At 43.7% G+C, this 18,766-nt stretch overlaps 1 protein-coding gene across 15 annotated transcripts in view; it reads right to left on the reverse strand.

Annotated features, from left to right (window-relative positions):
• Positions 1–18,766, reverse strand: part of LRRTM4 (leucine rich repeat transmembrane neuronal 4) — a 328,498-nt gene that overhangs the window by 82,988 nt on the left and 226,744 nt on the right. The window contains exon 9 of one of the 15 annotated variants that reach the window (XR_014575518.1): positions 261–354. The exons of 13 other annotated variants lie outside the window; for them this stretch is intronic. The gene's annotated coding sequence lies outside the window, so the exon portion shown is untranslated. Of the gene's footprint in view, positions 1–238; positions 355–18,766 lie in introns of all 15 variants that reach the window. One more of the 15 variants, XR_014575519.1, reaches the window with a different exon arrangement.

Raw genomic sequence — 18,766 nt, forward strand, 5'->3', positions numbered from 1 at the left:
TTTCCCATGATAATTGAGATGTTGTTTCTCAAGGGCATCTAAAAAGTCTTTCTGCAGTTTCAGTGTAAGCTCCCAGGGATAAGTTAATGGTGGGTGAACCATAGGTGTTGGATCCTACACTTAGCAATATAAATGTCTGCATGTTCTACACTACTCAAGCCCCAGGACAGACATGGCTCCCAATTTTTTGTTTTTAAAGGGGGAAGGAAATCAACTCCGGCAGTTTATTTTTACATACATCTTTATCTGTTGCGATCTACCTGGGTCTGGAATAACAGTATCACAGCAGTTCCTTGTTACTGTTGACTCATTTTCTCTTCCATTGCCCAAAGCAGGTTACAGCCAGAGATGTTTCTGAAGTGGAAATAACACATGATTTCCTTGGTTAGGAAATTATCACAAAATTAGCCCTAGGAAAGGATGGAGCAACACACTACCAATCTGCCAACAGGCTGTATTTAATCTTCATACATTATAAAAGGTGTTTGCTGCAACAAATATTTTATTATCTTAGCAATCAACAATTCTTTATATTGATCACCGCGGTGATTCATAAATTAGCTCTATTGCAGGAGAACAGTGGCTGCAATTTGATGGTGCTGCCTATGGAGAGAGACTTCAGCGAGACTCTGATCTTCCACTGCAAGCACAGCACCGCTTATAGACCTTGTATGACAAATAAAACACTTTGTAAAGAATATACAGAAGAGCTTTGTGCTGAACTACTTCTCATTACATAAAAGCTTTTAATGTATTACCAGTCTTAAACAAATCTGCTGGGGGGATATTGTCTCTGCATAACAGTAATGGATTTAGATTACACCATCATCAGGAATATCTGTTTTTGTGGCTGAACACAGGCTGGAGGCTTAATGCTTGAAAACAGGGCTGGCCTCACTGATTTATGAGGCCTGAATGTAATTAAGCATCTTCCCACTTCCTGTGAAACTCATGACTTAAAACGCACCCAACATACTCCTTGCATAACCCCTTCTATAAACGCACATGTATTACAGTGAAAATCTAAGCGGAGAGGAGAACCAGCAAATATGTAATTGCTCCTACGACACATTTGAGTACTTAGACCCAAGAGGACCCATCGTTTTGCTGGTTGTTAACTAGCTGCTAATAACGGAATTAGCCTGATATTGCAGTGGCACGCCAAGGATCTGCTAGGCTAGAGAGGCTGCCCCCAGGACATGCTATGTGTGACACGCAGGGGCTTCAGATATTAGCAAAAGAGCCTGATACGGGACAGTACTATCATCAGGAGGGAAATAAAGTTCAAAGTCTGCTCTGTGCACAAGCATGTGAGAAAGCCTAACCCTGCCTCCTCGTTCAAGCAGGATCAGAGCCCTCTCTGGTGCCACGTGGGCATAAGTTTGAGGCTGTCCCTGCAAAGTAGATTTTTTTAAAATGAGAAATAATAAGTTATTTACCTCTACAGTCTATATATTAAACAAATAGTGAAGAACAGGTGTGGCATGCTAGTTAAATTGTTTTGTTGGTTTAAGTTTAATTAATGCCATTATTCCCAACTGCACAGTATATCAGATTTGCAATTAAGCAAATACTCTCACCTGATTAACCAAAGAGTTATTGTAAGTGAAGGTTTAAACAAACTCTAGTTGACAACAACAGTCAGATGGTTCTCAGCCTGTACTCCAGTTCTGAGTAGACATTAACCCCAGTATCCCAGTCCATAAATGGGCCACATTTCCCCTAAAAGAATATTTATCAGGTATTGCAATTTAGATTCCTAGTTTAAAACTGAAGGCCTTGTAAAGTACACGGGCTGTAATTTCGCTCCCTTTATCGTGGGAAGGGTTTGTATCCATCCCTCAGCCACCATCAGATTTAGCCTGAAAACCAGAGTTCAGCAGACTGCATTGTAGCACGTAATATTTTTTTTACTGCTGTTGTATTATTTTATTTTAAAAAGGAACAAGGTCAAGCCTAGCAGAACCCATTTTAATCTTCATCCCTTTTATGCTGGAGTAGTTTGATCACCTTAAGGGGATTGAAAATCAAGGTCCGCAAGCCATATGGGACAACCCCAACATTAATCTAGTTTGCCTTCTATGCCCTCCCCATCTCCCCCCGCCTCGGCCACCCGCTGAATACCCTCGATTTGTCGTGTTCAGAAGCGGCTCCGGGCTGCGGTCAGACAGCAGGCAGGACGTAGCTGCTTCACTCACTTACCGTGCCCGGGATTATCCCGAATGCTGAGATTAGAGCAGTGCAGGCAGCTGGGACCCCCCCGCTCCCAGCCCCTGCGTGGGAGGGTGGAAGCTGCGCACGAAGGGCTCGTGCACGTAAGCGAGCTGCTGGGGGGGGTCCTAATGGGGCTGCTCCACGTCCTGCCTCCAGCCTTGGCTCCTTTGGAAGAGATGAGAAAGAACTCACCGCATCCTCAGGTGCTACAAGGCAGGATCAGCTGGAAAAGAAGATCTCTGGGCCCCATTTAGGGCTAGCCAAGGGAAATATTGCAGTTAGAGAGGAGACTCAACTGGATTATCTAAAGGTTCCTTCTGGCTTTCAAAAATGCGTACAGAAATCTGTCAGAGACAGCTGATTATCTGGCTCAGTATCCTAAGCCTGAACACCAGGCTACTGGAGAAGGAATTTCAGAACACCAGCTTATGAAAGAAAAAACCCGAAGTAGAACAGTATGTGAAAGGTTCCTAATTATTTTTCACCACTGACACACAAATTCTGGCCTCAGGCAGGCCGTACATTCCCACTCACTCTCTATCCTAAAGCCCACTGCACGGCAGTGAAATCAAGTCCCACGCTTTTTTTTTTAAAAAAAAAAGAGCAGAATCCATCACGTGTCCAGGACTGCCCAGAGTCTTTCACTTCCACGACTGGCGGGATCAGTTCCACTGAATATTCTCTAAACAAAAATCCTTTACGCATATCCATTTAGCATTTCAGGTTCCTGGGAAGGCTGAGTTTTAATATAGCCCTCTGTTGTTTCTATGCTATGCAGAATGAGTGCAAGTATTTGTGAGAATCCTCCTGGTGCTCCTCGTTTGTCAGGGAACCCAGGAAACAAAGACACAGGCCTTCCAAAATTAAAATACAAAGCACAAGCAGGTTTAGAGAATTTCCTTATTAGCTTTGAAAAACTACCGCGTGTTAGAAAAAACACAACGTAGTTCATTCTTTCAGCCCAGGAAAGGAACCGATTGACGCTCTGCCGTCTGTCCATTTACAGCAAATATTAGCATGCACCGCAATTTTCTGCCTGACACAATCATTTTAATTTTTACCAAGACAAACGTTTTGAACGGCGAGGAATAATTAAATCATTTTCTGTTCCAAAAGAAGCCTCATGGTCTCATCGTGTGTTTTCCCCGTTTTGTAAATCATTTAATGATTTTCTGCTAGTTTAAATACTACCTCCCCATACCAAACTGATTAGCCAACGGGAAATATTCACGACAGAGGCTCTCTCAGTAGGCAGCGAGTTCCTAAATCATCCAGAGATTTCCTGCTACTGGGGCTGCTGCCCTCTGAAGCAGGTTGGAGTAACACAAAAGCAGCGGGGTCAAGCTCTTGCCTGTGATATTTCTAGTCCGATTCAAAACCAATAATCTGCTACAAAGGGAGAAAGAAATTTCACTTGGAAGCCCGCATTTTCAAATTAACTCTTCAGTCACTGAAAAGAAAAATACCTCTCAGTTTGCTCAAGGTACTCTCAATCTCTTCAAAACAAAAGCTTTCTGTCAGCTGTCATATAAATTTTATCAAGATACACAGAAAAGTCTACGTGTAGGCATAAATCAGTATTTTAAAATATAATTCAAATCTGACATACAAGGGTCATAAACCAGTTAAGAGTTGTCACTCTCTCTTTTAAGAATGGTTTAAGTGAGCAATGAGTAGCTATTTTCTTATTAGAGAATATGGCCTATAATTCACGTTAAGTGCAGTGCGCAGGAAAAATTTTACCTATTTGATTTACAGATCAGGCCTCTTATTTGTCATTTTGCTCAAAAAGGGGGAAGCAACTGGCTCACCTCGAATATCAGAGAGCTGACATAAAAGCATCTGATGCTTTGTGCACCGCGTGAACCTGTACCAAGGTGGCTCCGTTAAGTGGACAGAGGTATCTACTGCCACTTACACCCCAAAATGCCTAGTAATAAAGCTGTCTCAAGCCTCCCTAGCATTCAGATAGAAGCTCTGACAGCGAGGCTTTAAGAAATGTTGAGCCCTGCACAGCTCTATTGAATTAAAATGAAGCTGAACTATTCATCCCCATCAATATTATAAAAACCTACTTGCCTTTTTGCCACCTTTAAGAATATTACCCTCACGGAGTGACTTTCATCTCTCTCTTGGCTACTTGGCACTCGTGAAACAGCTCTGGTTGTAGCGAAGGCGTCAGAGATGCCTGGGAGCAGCCCAGCTTGGTGCGTCCTGCCACCACGGTGACCCCAACACCACCCCATCCGCGTCCGTTCAGTTTAGACACTCGTGTTCCTATGGTTGGGCTCTGCTCCTGCCTCACCCTGTGCAGCCGGACCTGTGCAGTCACGTTCAGAGCCCTGAAGCTTCGGCGAGCTTCTGCACGGGGCGGTGCAGATCACCGGCGTGATCCACTCGAAGAGAAAGCTCTCAACGCTTCACGCAGAGCCAACCTGGCATCCTAATGAAGTACTGCTCTGTTTTGCAAGTGTGAAAACCCAATAAACTAAATGAATTTCTCAAGGTCACGGGAGGAGTCGATAGCAATTTCAAGCAGAGCCCAGCTGACTGACACCTTAATGACAGATTGACCGTTCCTCTGCACTTTGACTCGCTCGCAGCAGGGGGAAAGGCAGACTGGGGCTTGAAAGTCAAACAGCTACATTTTAATTTCGCTGTACGCTAGGAGAAACGGGGCCAGCGCTATGTGACAACGCTTAATCCAGTTTCTAAAGAGTAAATTACTAGATGGAAGCACGGGGTATGTGCGTGTGTTCTCCTTAAATCATATGTGCCTGCGTAGCTCTCAGTTCTGCTGGGCTGCGTCGGTGGAGTAAGAGAGCTCTGAATTCTCTGCTGGTCGCACGTCGGGTGGCCAGACAGCCACGGTGGTGGCAGCAGTAGAAAACCAGACTAGAACAAGAAACTCAGTTGTCACGCTGAAAGAATGGGGGTGGAGAAAGTAGATTTATACCCTGAATTTCAAACTAAGTGAATTTCTGTTAGGAACTACAGAGCAGGATCAGAGTTTCCTTTACGGCACATCAAAGGTTTATTTTTCATGCCATAATGCACCCGGAATTCCTTTGCTAAATGATAAAAAATTAGGATTTTAAAATCCAGAGTCTAATACACATACACTGAATTTTTAAAGCACTTTTTTTGCTGGGGGGGGATATGACAAGTTAACAATTGTTGCAAATTATATGGAAGTCTTACTGAAAAGAAAGAACTTGCTTGCATTTACATGCAGCAAAATGGTAACCTTTTCTGCCCACACACCTCCAAAAGCATCATTATTCTGCTGTTAAAATGACAAAAAAATAACCCTCCGCCCCAAGAGATAATGCAATTTATTAGTATTTCAGTGCTGAATGCACTTGTCAAATATTTAATCATCCGATTCTTTACATTAAAACCTGTGCAGAGGGAGTGTGCCACTGGGGAATAGCAACAATCCACAGAAGCGGGAAGGCTTTTGGAGGATCTGTATGGAGAAGTGGTGGCGAGAGATCTATAGCAAAGATGGTATTGCTGGTATTGTGTGCTGAGGAAAACACGAGAGGTGGCTGGGGAATAGGATATATGAGAACAGCAGGGCTCATCCATGCCCTGATTTGCTAAATGCACACTTGAGAAAACTGGTTAGGGAAGATTTGCACACTATGATCCAGGCACGCCTAGGAAAAGAGAGATTTAAAGGGTCAGGAAACCAACCATCTGTTTGGCGATGCTGCCCCCTTCGAGTCTGCTTGTGGAGAGTTCCAGGACAGTCGAGATTTTTGTTCGAAGAGGGGGACAAGGCAGAATCGCGAGCTGTGCAGACTCTGCTGCAAATGCTCCAGGCCTGGCACTGCAGCAAAGGGTAACGTGGTGGAGGCTGGGACCCAGGTGACAGAGCAGGACACAGGAGTCTCAGTCACACCTACGGATCTCCTGCAGTCCCCTGAGCTGATGTAATGGACCACAAGTGGCTATAACACAGAATTTGACACAGCTGACCCAACTTCTTTAACTTTTATGTCATCTGCCTTCTCTTTCTTTCCCAATTCTTTCATCCCTCTTTTTCTTACTGCTTCACCCCAGCCCACCAGCTGCTTCTTTGCGATGTCTGACCTTTCCTACCTTCCTGCCTTCACAATGTCAATCACGAGTACACAGAAAATGAGAGCGAGCAGTTATTTCTCACTCAAGAATATAAAATCCTGACCTTTGTATCAAACTTGATACGTGAACTGTGAAGAATTTCAAGTCCACCCCGTATGAGGAACCTAGCTGCTTTACATCCACAGAGCTCTATGCCTACAGATTTCATATTTATCTTATAAACAATCCGCTTGCTGTTCTGCCTCACCATGCAATGGGCCACGTGGAGCAATCAACATTTTAAAGTGAAGTCTTTCTTCAGCTAGAGGCTAGTCAAATGTGTTTGCATCCGTCATTTCACGCGAGTCGAACTCGGCACATACATCACACACCTTCACTGCTGATTTAGCAGCTACATTTCGGCGATGTCTCAGCCCCCATCTGCACGTCAGGATCTATGGATGTTATACGGGCAGATCAGAAAGCTGACTCCTTGACCCAGAACAGCTCTATTCAAGATACAAAGCATGAGTCTGGAGGAAAAAAAAAAAAACAACACAAACCACACACAAAAACCCAACAGACCAGAGAATATAGAGAAAAACATACCGGCCAGTATTAGAGCGGCCCCCAGAAGGTGGAATTTCCCTCCCAGGGAAATTCTGCTGTTTCAGATTTAATTTTCCTCTAACTGAGGAACAAGAAAACACCTGCTTCTTTCTGCAAAAAAAAAGGTCTGAACTGGTTTCAACCCTTGCAGTCAAAAGGTTTTCAATGTTTCTAAAAACTAGTAATACGAAAATAACACCATGCCTTTCTAGTTTTAAATACATAACAACCTGCTATTCACAAATCATATGTAAATCTGAGCAATTTATATTGATTCATTTGCAGCCTGCATCAATGCAAACTATGAACAAAATTGTTTTTCTCCTAAAGGCCTTTACATTCCAGCGGGTATCCACACTGTATGGCTAATTGCAAATCACATCTTTCCTCCCCACAAAACGGCAGCGTCAGAACCACGAACAGGTAAGGATTTATCCAGAATTCCCAGAAAAACGTACGCATCATTTGCTTCACACTCCGTATTAAGAATTCCTCTTCAGGACAAGAGATTAGTGCTCATCTCAGCTCATTCAGTGGTATTCCACGAAGCAACCTGATGAGAGAGGAGCCATGAGGGTGTTTGGAAGACTTACTTGTACTCACCTAAAGAAACTCAGCACACCGTGCCAAACCCGCACCTCCTCTCCTGGAGTCGAAATGCCATTCCACAGGAGGGAGGCAGCATTTTGACCAACCCTTCTGAAATCGAAAGCAGGGAGAACTCCTGGAAAGAGAAGCCTCAAATTACAGATTCCAGACAGAAATACCTATTAGGAGCACGGTGTTCCTTTCACTGCTGCTTTGACACCAAAAATGAGAACTCGCGCTGCTTGCTTTTAATCCCCCTTCTTGCTTTTTAGGTTAGCTAAGAGTTTTTGACCACTGTCTGCTCAGTCCCGTGGGACTGGAATTTAAACCTCCAGCCAACAGCGTGAGAACTTCCCTGTGCTGGAATTCCCCATTGCTGTGGACAATTTGTTATTATCACTGAGACTTACTCCTCGTGGACTAAATCCCCTTCTCCTGTTGGAACTCCAGCAACCTTCAAACAGTAGGACTTTGGAATTACTGGTATCACCACCAGCCCCAGCAGAAACAGCAGCAAAATTCCAAAGTAAAGAGGCCAGAGAGCCACAGTGCTCCCAACCTTTTCTTTCTCATAGTCACATGCATGTACGTTTCCTTTAATTAGATATGTATGAGCCAAGTCAGCTCGACTGGGACGACTCATCCATTACTAAGTGAAGAAAGCACATGACCCCCAAGCGTACCGTACCTTGCTGTGCAGATACTGAGTCATTCTACCCACTCTGGAGGCATTCTTAGCAACACACGATGGAAGCACCGAGGCTCAACTACACTTTCAAAACAGTTTTCTTTCATCTGTTAGTTTGCTGATAGGTTCTAGAGTCCCTCGCTGAAAATGGAGCTTCTTGCTACTCACTGACTATGGCATGCAATGTATTTCTTTAAGAATCTGAGAGGCTAAACAGCCCTGGCCTTAGAATGAAAATAGAAAGGAATAAATAAAAGCAGGGTATGCAATCGACGTATGTAAAGTGCCCTAGGTAGTAAAACAGCAATATTAATATGAAATTAACCTGATTCATTTTGTTACGATGACTACAGTCATGACTTATCAGTGCATGGGGGAGGGAGGAAAGGTAATGAAAACTGACAATAAAGGCAGAGATAATTCAGAGGTATTAACTAATGGAATGGAAGGGGAGAAATCCTACATTTCTCTTCCATATTTACTTTACAATAATCATGGTTTTGATCTATGTTACTGACATTTACCACACTGAAAAGGCAATTAAAACTCACCTGGCAAATTATGGGAACCCATTCCAAGCATGACCCTCAAGTGCCCTTTGTGCAGGAGTGCACAGGTATGAAATAAAAGAACACCACCGCCACTTGGTGATAATTAATTTCTATCTAATTTGCCTCATGCCAGCCCATCAAATCCTCCCTCAGAACAAAACTTCTTCCAAACAGTTACGAAGAAAATGTCACAGAGATAATACATGGTTCAGCGACAACATAGTGTTTGCTGCACCTCCGGCCATGTGGCTGAGAGCAGGGCTCGGTGCAAGCACCCTGCCACAAATCATAAAAGAACCTAATTCACAGAGCTGATGATTAGCTGAAAAATACTCACTTCACTGAGTGATACCACTCCTGGCGATGTTGGGGAAGACAAGACAAACCAAATCAAACCAAACCAAACCACACCGCACCACAGCAGGGTCAGAATCCAATCTGGCCACCATTCACCACTGTGAGGTTTTCCCCCGGGGTGCATTAAATCCCACCTTCTCCTTTTCCCAGACTCAAATATTGGAATATCAAGAGCCACTTCAAGAGACATGGAAACAGCAGCCCTCTGGAGAAAGGACATAAATGACGTTAACCAGTTAGTAGCTGTATATCTGGAGTGCTGTATGGTGACATCAGGACAGTGTGTGCTGAGCCAGGAGCTTAAGGTTTGCTGCACCAGAAGGCTTAATTTTAGAATTCAAACCACTGCTATGCTAAGTGCTCTTCGGATATGAGGTCTTCATTTGAGACTACAGATAAATCATAATAGCTGCTCCTCACGGCACTCAATTGCATTTTTAATGTGCAGAAGAAGGCAGCAGTTATGTTCTAGTGACTTTTGGCTTTGTTTAGACTTACAAATTCTGCCTGGCAATTGTGAGCATCAATTTTCAGATTTCAAAAGTGGGCACCTTTAGCAGAAGGGAGGTAAGTGACACAATTACACAGCGAGTCCATGATCAAAGCCCTGATTCTGTTTGACAATTCTAGTCGCTGGCCTGCTTTAGCTCCCTCAGCAATGCTCTCAGATCAGAAAAGCCTCGCCTTGACAAAAGCCCACGTGCACAGTGATGCCATGTCTATACACAGTTAGATGTGGCCCCAAGTGGTTGGCATAGGTGACAGAATGCTGACTCATGTGGGTTTACAGCAGTTTAGCTACGGCAAGAGCTGTTACAGATACCCATCCGTGCCAACAAACAGCGCTGCACCTGCCTGAGGCCGCTTACCATAAATCTTCGGCATTCCTCCAATGCAAGAGCACGTCAGTGGCCAGCATCCAGACGGTACTAGCACAGCTCGACAGAAAAATCCTGTCTCTATACTGACCTTTCAGGATGCACACGCATGCTGTAAAATATCTGTAATTAAAAAGATCATTTACTTCACTGACCCACGACATCCTCCTACCCTCTCCCATGAATCTCCCTTTACTGATGCAGGCAGCAGATGACATTACGTATGTCCGCAGAGCACTTGCCGTATCTACAGCTGATGTCACCGTGTCACATCTCGTGTCTGTAACTAAAACACTCACCCAGTTGTATTCAGAACTCATGTGCTTCTTTCCTAAAAATCAAAGCTAGAGTTACAGGGAGCGCTGCGGGAAGGCTGCAATGGGACCAGATTTCTGTAGAAACCAGTTCTCCTCCTTCTAATATTTTCTGTAAAACTCAAAGTTTCTACTCCACACAAGTTCCTATTTTATTTTCATGTCCTCATCATTTTTTCTTTGAACTTCTGCATTGCATATTTTGACATGCTTTTTTTTTTGTTTCTGAAAAACTGTTGTCGTATGTTTAATGAATAATGAAACATAAAAATAACAATTAATTTTGCAGCGAGATTTCTCCCCCTAAATTAAACAACCTAATTACTCTCTACTCTCATTAAATAAGTCACTTTTATTACACAGTTTTACAATATACTTAATGTAACTTGGCTCCCAACTATTCTGAACCCAATTACAAAAAACAGTACCGTCTTTATTGCTTTCATCCCCTATTACGCCATTTAAACTCCTGGCTCCTGAGAATAGTTTTATAATGAGATAGGCTGTAACAGTGGAAATCAAAATGGATATTCAACCGGTAAGTCTGGCTAAACAGTCCCTGACCTTTAACAGAGTAATGGGTAAACTGAGCCAGAGGGTGATCCACCAACCACATACTTTTGACCTTTTCTAAATAGATATATTTTGCACACAGAAGGTAAGTCGTTTCCTCAAAGCAAGCACAGAAGGGCAACGGCAGAACCAGAAACAAAACTTTTAGATTCCTCAGTCTCAATTTTCACATAATTTATTAGGCTCAAGTGAGCCGTGTGTTTGGCTCAATCCAGGACACAACAGAAGCATGCAGCCAGAACAACCCCAGGGCCACATTTTCTGCTGATACACACCAGGACACTTTCCCTGGCTTTCCAATTAACCCCAAAAGCAGGCCTGTACTCGAGAACCGCGGCTTACAGGGCCGGGCAGCTTGCCCAAGGAATGCTCCAAGGAACCACCTCTGAAGACTTGCTATCATGGGGAAGTTTTTACTTTTTACTGCTGGAAAGAGAAGAGACAGGAGCTACAACAAAAAGCCATCCCACGCGCAGAGAGGGGGAGCCAAGGCCCAGCTCCAGGGTTTCTGTCCAGAGCCTCCATTTCTCCCACTCCTTCCACCTCCAAACTTTGTCACCATTGCATCTGAAACATCGTGCGGTCTCCTTGGCCTCAGAAATTAATGAAAATACAGGGCCTTTAACAAAACAGGGCCTTTATGTGTGAGGAGCAGCTGAGGGAACTGCGGTTATTCAGTTGGGAGAAGAGGAGGCTCAGGGGAGACCTTACTGCTCTCTGCAACTACCTGAAAGGAAGCTGTGGGGAGCTGGGGGTCGGCCTCTTCTCACAGGTAACTGTGACAGGACAAGAGGGAATGGCTTCACGTTGTGCCAGGGGAGGTTCAGGTTGGAAATGAGGAGACATTTCTCCTCAGAAAGAGCAGTCAGGCATTGGGACGGGTTGCTCAGGGAGGTGGTGGCGTCACCATCCCTGGGGATGTTCAAGGAAAGGTTGGGCCTGGTGCTTAAGGACGTGGTTTAGTGGTGACATTGGTAGCAGGGTGATAGTGTGAACAGGTATCTTGGAGGGCTTTTCCAACCTTAATGATTCTAGGATTCTATGATTTTGCAACTCTATACACGGAGCAGATATAAGGAAGTACATTCAGAAGCTCTGGGAACGCTTGACGGAGCAGTTCCCAAGGCTGCATTACACCCTCAACCCCACTCTCATCTCCTGGTGTTAGGGGGCTCGGTGCCCCGTAACACCACAACTCAACAAGGCCACAGCTCAACACTTGTCACGTGGGGGTGGCAGAAGGCAAACGCAAGCTGTCGAAGTCGTATATACAAGGACTAAAATCTCCATCGAGCATTCTGAAAGCTTGTCAGGAAAATTAATTACCCTCTTGATTTAAGGAGTTCCTTTCTGTCCCAACAGACAAAGGCAGCATTTAACTATTATAAGCTTATATTGGTCGACAAATGACATCCCATTCATAACATAGCCAAAGGCGATATACAGCATATTCAAAACAGAGATTCCCCAGGCACCCAGTTCTTTAGCCCTCCTGTGCACTGTTTGATTTTTATAAAAATTTCCCTAACAGTAAAGGCTATGCATATGCGAAAAGATTTGTCAAGAAGTTCTGCAATGCATCACTTTATTTCCTTGGAGGATTTTTAACCTTAATTTCTGTGAAGACACCTCAAAAATTAACAAAAATGCCCACATTTTACAAAAAATGGTTAATTGGCCCCAGAACACACAGATCATGCCCTGACTCAGAAGTTAGCCCTCTACCTTGGTGGCTAAACTCTTAACGAAGAAGAAAATCTGGGTTTACTTCCTCCCAAGCTATTCACTTGTGTCCTTCAAGTTCAGCATGAAAAGGGAGCCCAAAGAGTCATAACCTCTAATGCAAGACACTGAACAGGCAGAAACTGAGTCTGCAAACATGCGATGAAACAGAGCCCCTGAAATTAAATGTCCTTTTTTAATGAGAGAAGTGGGTCACAGTCTGTTTTGGAATGGCTTTTTTTTTTTTTTTTTTTTCCCTCCAGAGGAAAGACGGAGCCAAAGCAAACCTGGAGCCACGTGTACTCAGAGCGCGGAGACAAACACAAACCGCTCACAGGCTCACACTCTTGAAGTACATGCAAGGCAGACTGAAAAGAAAGAGAACCCTAGTCTTCAATAACCAATGGCACTGGGCAGCAATCACAAAAGAGGAGGAACTGCGAAGTATGTATAGGAGAAGCTGTGAAAAAAAGCCCACAACATTATTTGGCAAACTTAGATCAAAAGCATATACTAACAACAGAAATTTTCAAAGCACTGCAAAAGCTTTGAGAACAGAAATAATAGAAAATTCACAAGGATATCTCTTCTACCTTCCTCTGTAAGTGACACCACTCTTCAGCAGCACTGTCCATAACTGAATGAAGCCTCAGGATTGCTGTATGGAGTAGGTAAAAATTATCACCTACGTTTTAAGTGAGTAAAAGAATTTCTCAATGTCAGCAGATGAGTCAGTGGTGAAGTGAGGCCATCACACAACTTACTGTAGCCCATAAATCATACCAGGCTGAAGAAATGCATCCAACTTCATACCCACTCAGTAAAGGGAGGGCTGCCAATATCATCCAGGGAAAAGCAGCCCACTAACATTCCTTTCCTTTTCAGATCTTTAAAAGTCCTCATCTAACAAGCTGTTACACCACTGTTGTTCTGCTTTATCTGCACGAGTCTGACTTCCACTGCAGGGCAGCACTCTCACAGCAGAGCCAACCCAGCATCAGACTCCCTGCTGTAAAACCTCTCGAGCCCTTCGCAGTGCAAAAGTCATCAAGTGACTTCATTTCGAGATCACACAAGGCACGTGGAATTAAGAACAACAACAGAAATCACCCATCAGTCTTCCAGGAGATACGGTTTGGTGATGTGCCCAAGAAAGCCACATAACCACATCATGATCGCACAGGGGTGCTGAGCCAGCAGACCTGCAGATATGCAACTCTTCTTCAGGATCTTTTTACTGAATAATGCAAGGAAGTGTGATCAATTGGGTTTTGAGCTGACCACTACTACATCCAGTACATCGTTTCTTGTAATTTGCCAGCATTTCACAATGGTCAGATGCTGAGAAAACCATTTGAGGTTCCAGGGATTTATGTTTGATACCCCCCTGCATGATTAATGCTGGTTTACATTCCATTACAAAATTAGGCCATAGGTGACACAGTCTTCAGTTGTGCAAAAGAGCAAGCAAAAGACCTGGCTAATTTTATTACCGAGATTGATTTCTAGTCACCTAATTAGCCACCACCATATCCAAGTGCATACCACTACACATTTGGGCTTACCCCCCTCAGCCAAGCAGAAGCAGGAATATAAGCGACTGGAGCCAGCTTTACCAGACAACAGCAGCTGAAAAATAAAATGAATTTCGGCTGCGGCTGGAGAGGGGAGGAACAGAAAGAGGGTGACAGGGGAAATCGTATTTCTGGGACACCAAACATGGCTTGATTTAAAAATAATAACTCGCAACACACACACAGAGAAAGTAAAAATCCAGAAGAAACCCCCAACTGTTGAAACTGGGCTATCTCCAGCAAAATACCAGAGGCTAGGCTTCCCTAGAATTCAGCACCCAGCACTAAGCTAGCGGCGCTGGGTGACTGCTGGTCCCCAAAGCTCCTTTCTGGCCTCATCAAGGTGCGAATTGTTTGAAACTCTGGACCCAAGATTTTTTTTGCATCCTACATTTTCATTTTAGTCACGCTCACCATTTCCTCCCCAACATCCCCTCTCCCTCCAGACCAACATGGACCAATACTACAATAAACATACCGAGGGCAGGCAATTACCAACTTGCCAAAATGAAATTCACGGATACCTTATGTGCTGCAGGGACTCTGCAGCACAAAATAGAATGAATCATGTGTGTCCACTGAAATTAAACCAAATACAATACTGTCTAAGTAGAGCCATTCATCACTCAGAGGGCCAAGGGGACTGTCATATCGTATAACGCTCGAGGAGCCTTCTGAAGAGAACATTTTCTTTGTAACTCAGGATGAAGGTGGAGGTCGCAATGGAGGTGTTACAGCAGCAAAAGTGGGTGCAACCATCGCTTGACCTAAGCTACAGAAATTTGGGGGATTATTTACATCTAAATGTCAACAATTTTGCAGCATTCAGCAGACGACCGCTTATACTGTAAGAGCAGTTAGAAGCTGATCTCGAGGTACCTCTTGGTACTGCACCAACATCAAGGGATGTTCCTCAGAAAGATTTTTCATGCTAATGATTAGACTGGAGACAACTGAGACCAGGAATACTGACGAAGCCACAATCCTCCGCATGAACTGTGAGCTCCAAGAGCTGCTCAAATGTCATTTTAGACTTTTTTTTTTTGCAGACAGCATGTTGAAAGGACTTTTGAAAGAGCAATCAGGGTTATTTTGCAAATTACCATGGAAAATTTGCAAGCACATAGGGAGAAGGCATAAAACTGCTCGTAAATTTAACATAAAGAAACAAACACAATTATCTAAGATAGAGCCATTCAAATTCCTACAATACTTCTAAAATCCATAACATGATCTTGATCACTTCAAGTCCAGTGCAGTTGGATAATGAATACCTCCTGCAACGCGCTGAGCACACTCGTCACCTCATGATGGCAACAGGAATCGTTGCTAACAGCTGCCAATTTACAATGTTGGTACCAAGCACAAGTTACCTGCTTCTGATTTTGTCCATCCTAATTGCTTTGTTGGAAATGTGCTGTCCCCAGCCAGACTTCTAGCTCTTCTGCTCTCTGGTCGGTCCAAACGCTAACATGAAAGCCATCTTTTCTGGGTGGGATAAAACCGAATTAGACAGGACAACCAAAAAAATTCTTCCTCAACGATCTTCAGGAAGGTGACACCACCTTTCCATCTCCCTAAGGGGATGCTTTTACAGGATCTGTAACTGTTGTTACATGATGCTTATCACTTGACTGTCAGAGGAGGGACAGCTTTGGCCCTCATCGATGTTGTACCCGAGCATCTGATATCAGTATCTGCTACTCCCTTAACGCCTTCACAACAGGAAAATGTTATTACCAGTTTATAGAGAGCGAAACAGGAGAAAATTAAATTATTTGTTGAAGCAAAACCTAACCTGAGCTGGGAATACGAATGCGAGCTGCTGTGTGTGCTAATTCTGTGCCCTACCCCCTGGGTCAAACATCAGCTACAGTGAGCCTACCTAAATCCCGGGGGTTTCAGTCCCCCTACAGCTTTGCCTGCTTGTCACAAGTCACCCCATTACTGGCATCTGTAAGGCTGGGGAGCCAGGACGGGGACAGCACAACAAACCTGAGCACCCTCAGCAGGATGTTCTACTCAGCTCAATTCTCTTTTCAACTTATCTTAAGGGAAAGGAAGCCAAATAGCATCGCTGATTTTATAACTCGTGCAAATGGCCTGAGTAATTGACGGGGTTTGCACTTTATAGAACCATTTTGTACTGCATATGGATGCTTTTTTCAAAAGAAGTGAGAAAAGGAATTGGTATATGAATAAGATTTTGGAGGATGAGAAACCTTCCTCACCCATTCACCCCAGTGAGATGAATGCTGCTGGTTATGGGAAGCAGCCATGATATGATCAGGCAGTTTCTTCTGTCTCATGGGAAAAAGGTAACTATGGAGATAGTCAGCAAAATCATCAGCATAACTGGTTTCATTAGTGCCTGATACCGAGCATGCAGACTGCAGGCGGATTCACTAACCTTTTTCCTTCTCTTAATTATTGAAAGGACATTGCTTTTATCTGGAACTGCTAAACTGAAGGTGGCAGTTTGGGTTTTACACTATGCACTTGAAAGAAAAATATTAAAGCCCTCCCGTTCCTGGCTCTTGAGAGCTTTCACTATTGAGGGAGGACGAGCACACTCATTTCAGGGAACAGTTATCTGTCAGCATGTACAATTTCATTAAAATTGAAAACATTTCACAGAAACATGTCTATACTGACAGAGCTACTTTATAAGTCAAAATGTTTTGTTTGAGGTTTTTCATTCCATTCCGAGACTATTTGGACATTTGGCTTTGCTGAGATGAAATTATTTGGTTTTAGCATTTATAGTCCATTCATTTCAGTATTTATGAGACTATCAGTCTGACTAGTTGTTGGTTTTTTTCCTCAACATTTGCTCCACAGAAATATTTTTTCCCCTGTTCTGTTTAAAGGGATGAATTTATTTCACAAGCAAAGCAAACAAAACACCGAATTCTAACCAGTCCTTGTACAACAAATGCTCACAGCCCGCAGAGAACGCCAACTAATGGACCACGTGTTTGTAGCTCTTGGGGATGGAGCAGAGGATTTAGTTCAGTCTGTGGCATGCTAGGTACAGAACGAAAGAGAATTAGCAGAGTCTTGCACAAACAGGACAAAACAGAGTCAACGCCTTTGTCTCTTTCCATTTTGGCAGTAGAGAGCGCTTTGACTTCCCCTCCTAAAATGCCAGTCCCTGCACGAAGCAGTATGGGGAGTATTTTAGCTAGCTGCGAGTACGTGGGAGCAGCTGAGCTGCAATGGCAGTTCAAGTTTCCAGGTGTATATACTGCTTCCTGCTGACTCCTTTACCTGAAATCAGAAAATGTAGGTGCTTGTACCTCTCTGATTTTTTTCATTCAGGTCTGTAATAACAAAAAGGGAATCCAACAGGAAACATCCTTAACTTTAACATCCCTTCATGATTTCACTGCGGAGTCTGAGCAGGATGATCCTGAGCATGCAATAAGACAACGAGAAGTAGTACTGGATTTATTAGAAAGAGAATTACTACTGGAATACCACACAAATAGCTGCCATATTTCTAAATGGCAGTCTCTTCATCCCCTGGCATGAGCACGGTCAGAAGAAGTTTTTTTCTGATGTGATTTTCAACAGTAAGCAGCCCCAACAGCCAAGTACTTCTGGTCAGAAGGGAAAGCGAGGCTGGAAAGCCTGAAAGAAACAAGATGACACACTAAAGGATAAACTTTCAAGATGCTTCATCAATCTGCGCCCCTTACCTTTGATTGCCCTACAGTCCTCAGCTGAGGCCACATTTTGTATTTTAGACTGGAAGACACAAGAACAGCGGGAAGAGGAAACCTTGCAAGGTTTGTGGTCCTCCTTCCCAGTCCACCCTCGCCACAGACATCAACTACCTGCACCGTACAGTCAACTAAATCAACAAACCCTCGGAGAGAAGAGCATTTGCGGTGCTAAACTCACCCAAAGTGGAAAACAAGCAAACAAAAAGCAGATCCACCAGGACGGCTAGGCACTGCGGGCACACAGAGACCTCACTTTCTGTGTGCCTGCTCCCAGCATCAGGCAACTTGAAAATGCCAGACGTACCTCAGACATGTGCCACCATTAATCCTCAACGTCAAAACACCAGACACTAATGAATATGAAAGGACACAACTTCTTCCACTAAAGGAGCCTTGAAACCCGAGAAACATTCTCTTGCAGAAAGACAGCAGCAATCTCCGGATGATTAAGAACTGCGGATATTTAGCCCACACATGAGGAATTAATTATAAACATCTAGCCATGCACACCGAGCATCCTTCAATCTGCAAAGCGCTTACCAAATTTTTAACAATGATTTTTTTTTTCATTACACCATTTTCCCCTCTTCCCCCTGCCCCTCTCCGAGATATTATTGTTGGAGGATGTCATCAGTGCTGTTTCAGATCTGTCAGATATAATCTTCTAATCTGCCAACTTTTCACAAGGAAGGGATGAGCTCATGTACTGACTGACAAGATGTGCTGAAAAGTCTGGGCTTTCTCGAAGCCTGTTAAAAGTTTAAGTTCCCCCATTGTGTGAATACTGTCAAACTTGGCCCTGCAATTTTCATAATGACAGCTGCTGTCAGTTTAAAAGGGTAAATTATTCAGTTCAACTGGGAATGCTGACAGTAACTGTAAAAAGGGCCTTAGCAATGAAG

This window comes from Anser anser, assembly GCF_964211835.1.
Source record: "Anser anser genome assembly, chromosome: 26".
In the NCBI taxonomy this organism is placed as follows: domain Eukaryota; kingdom Metazoa; phylum Chordata; class Aves; order Anseriformes; family Anatidae; genus Anser; species Anser anser.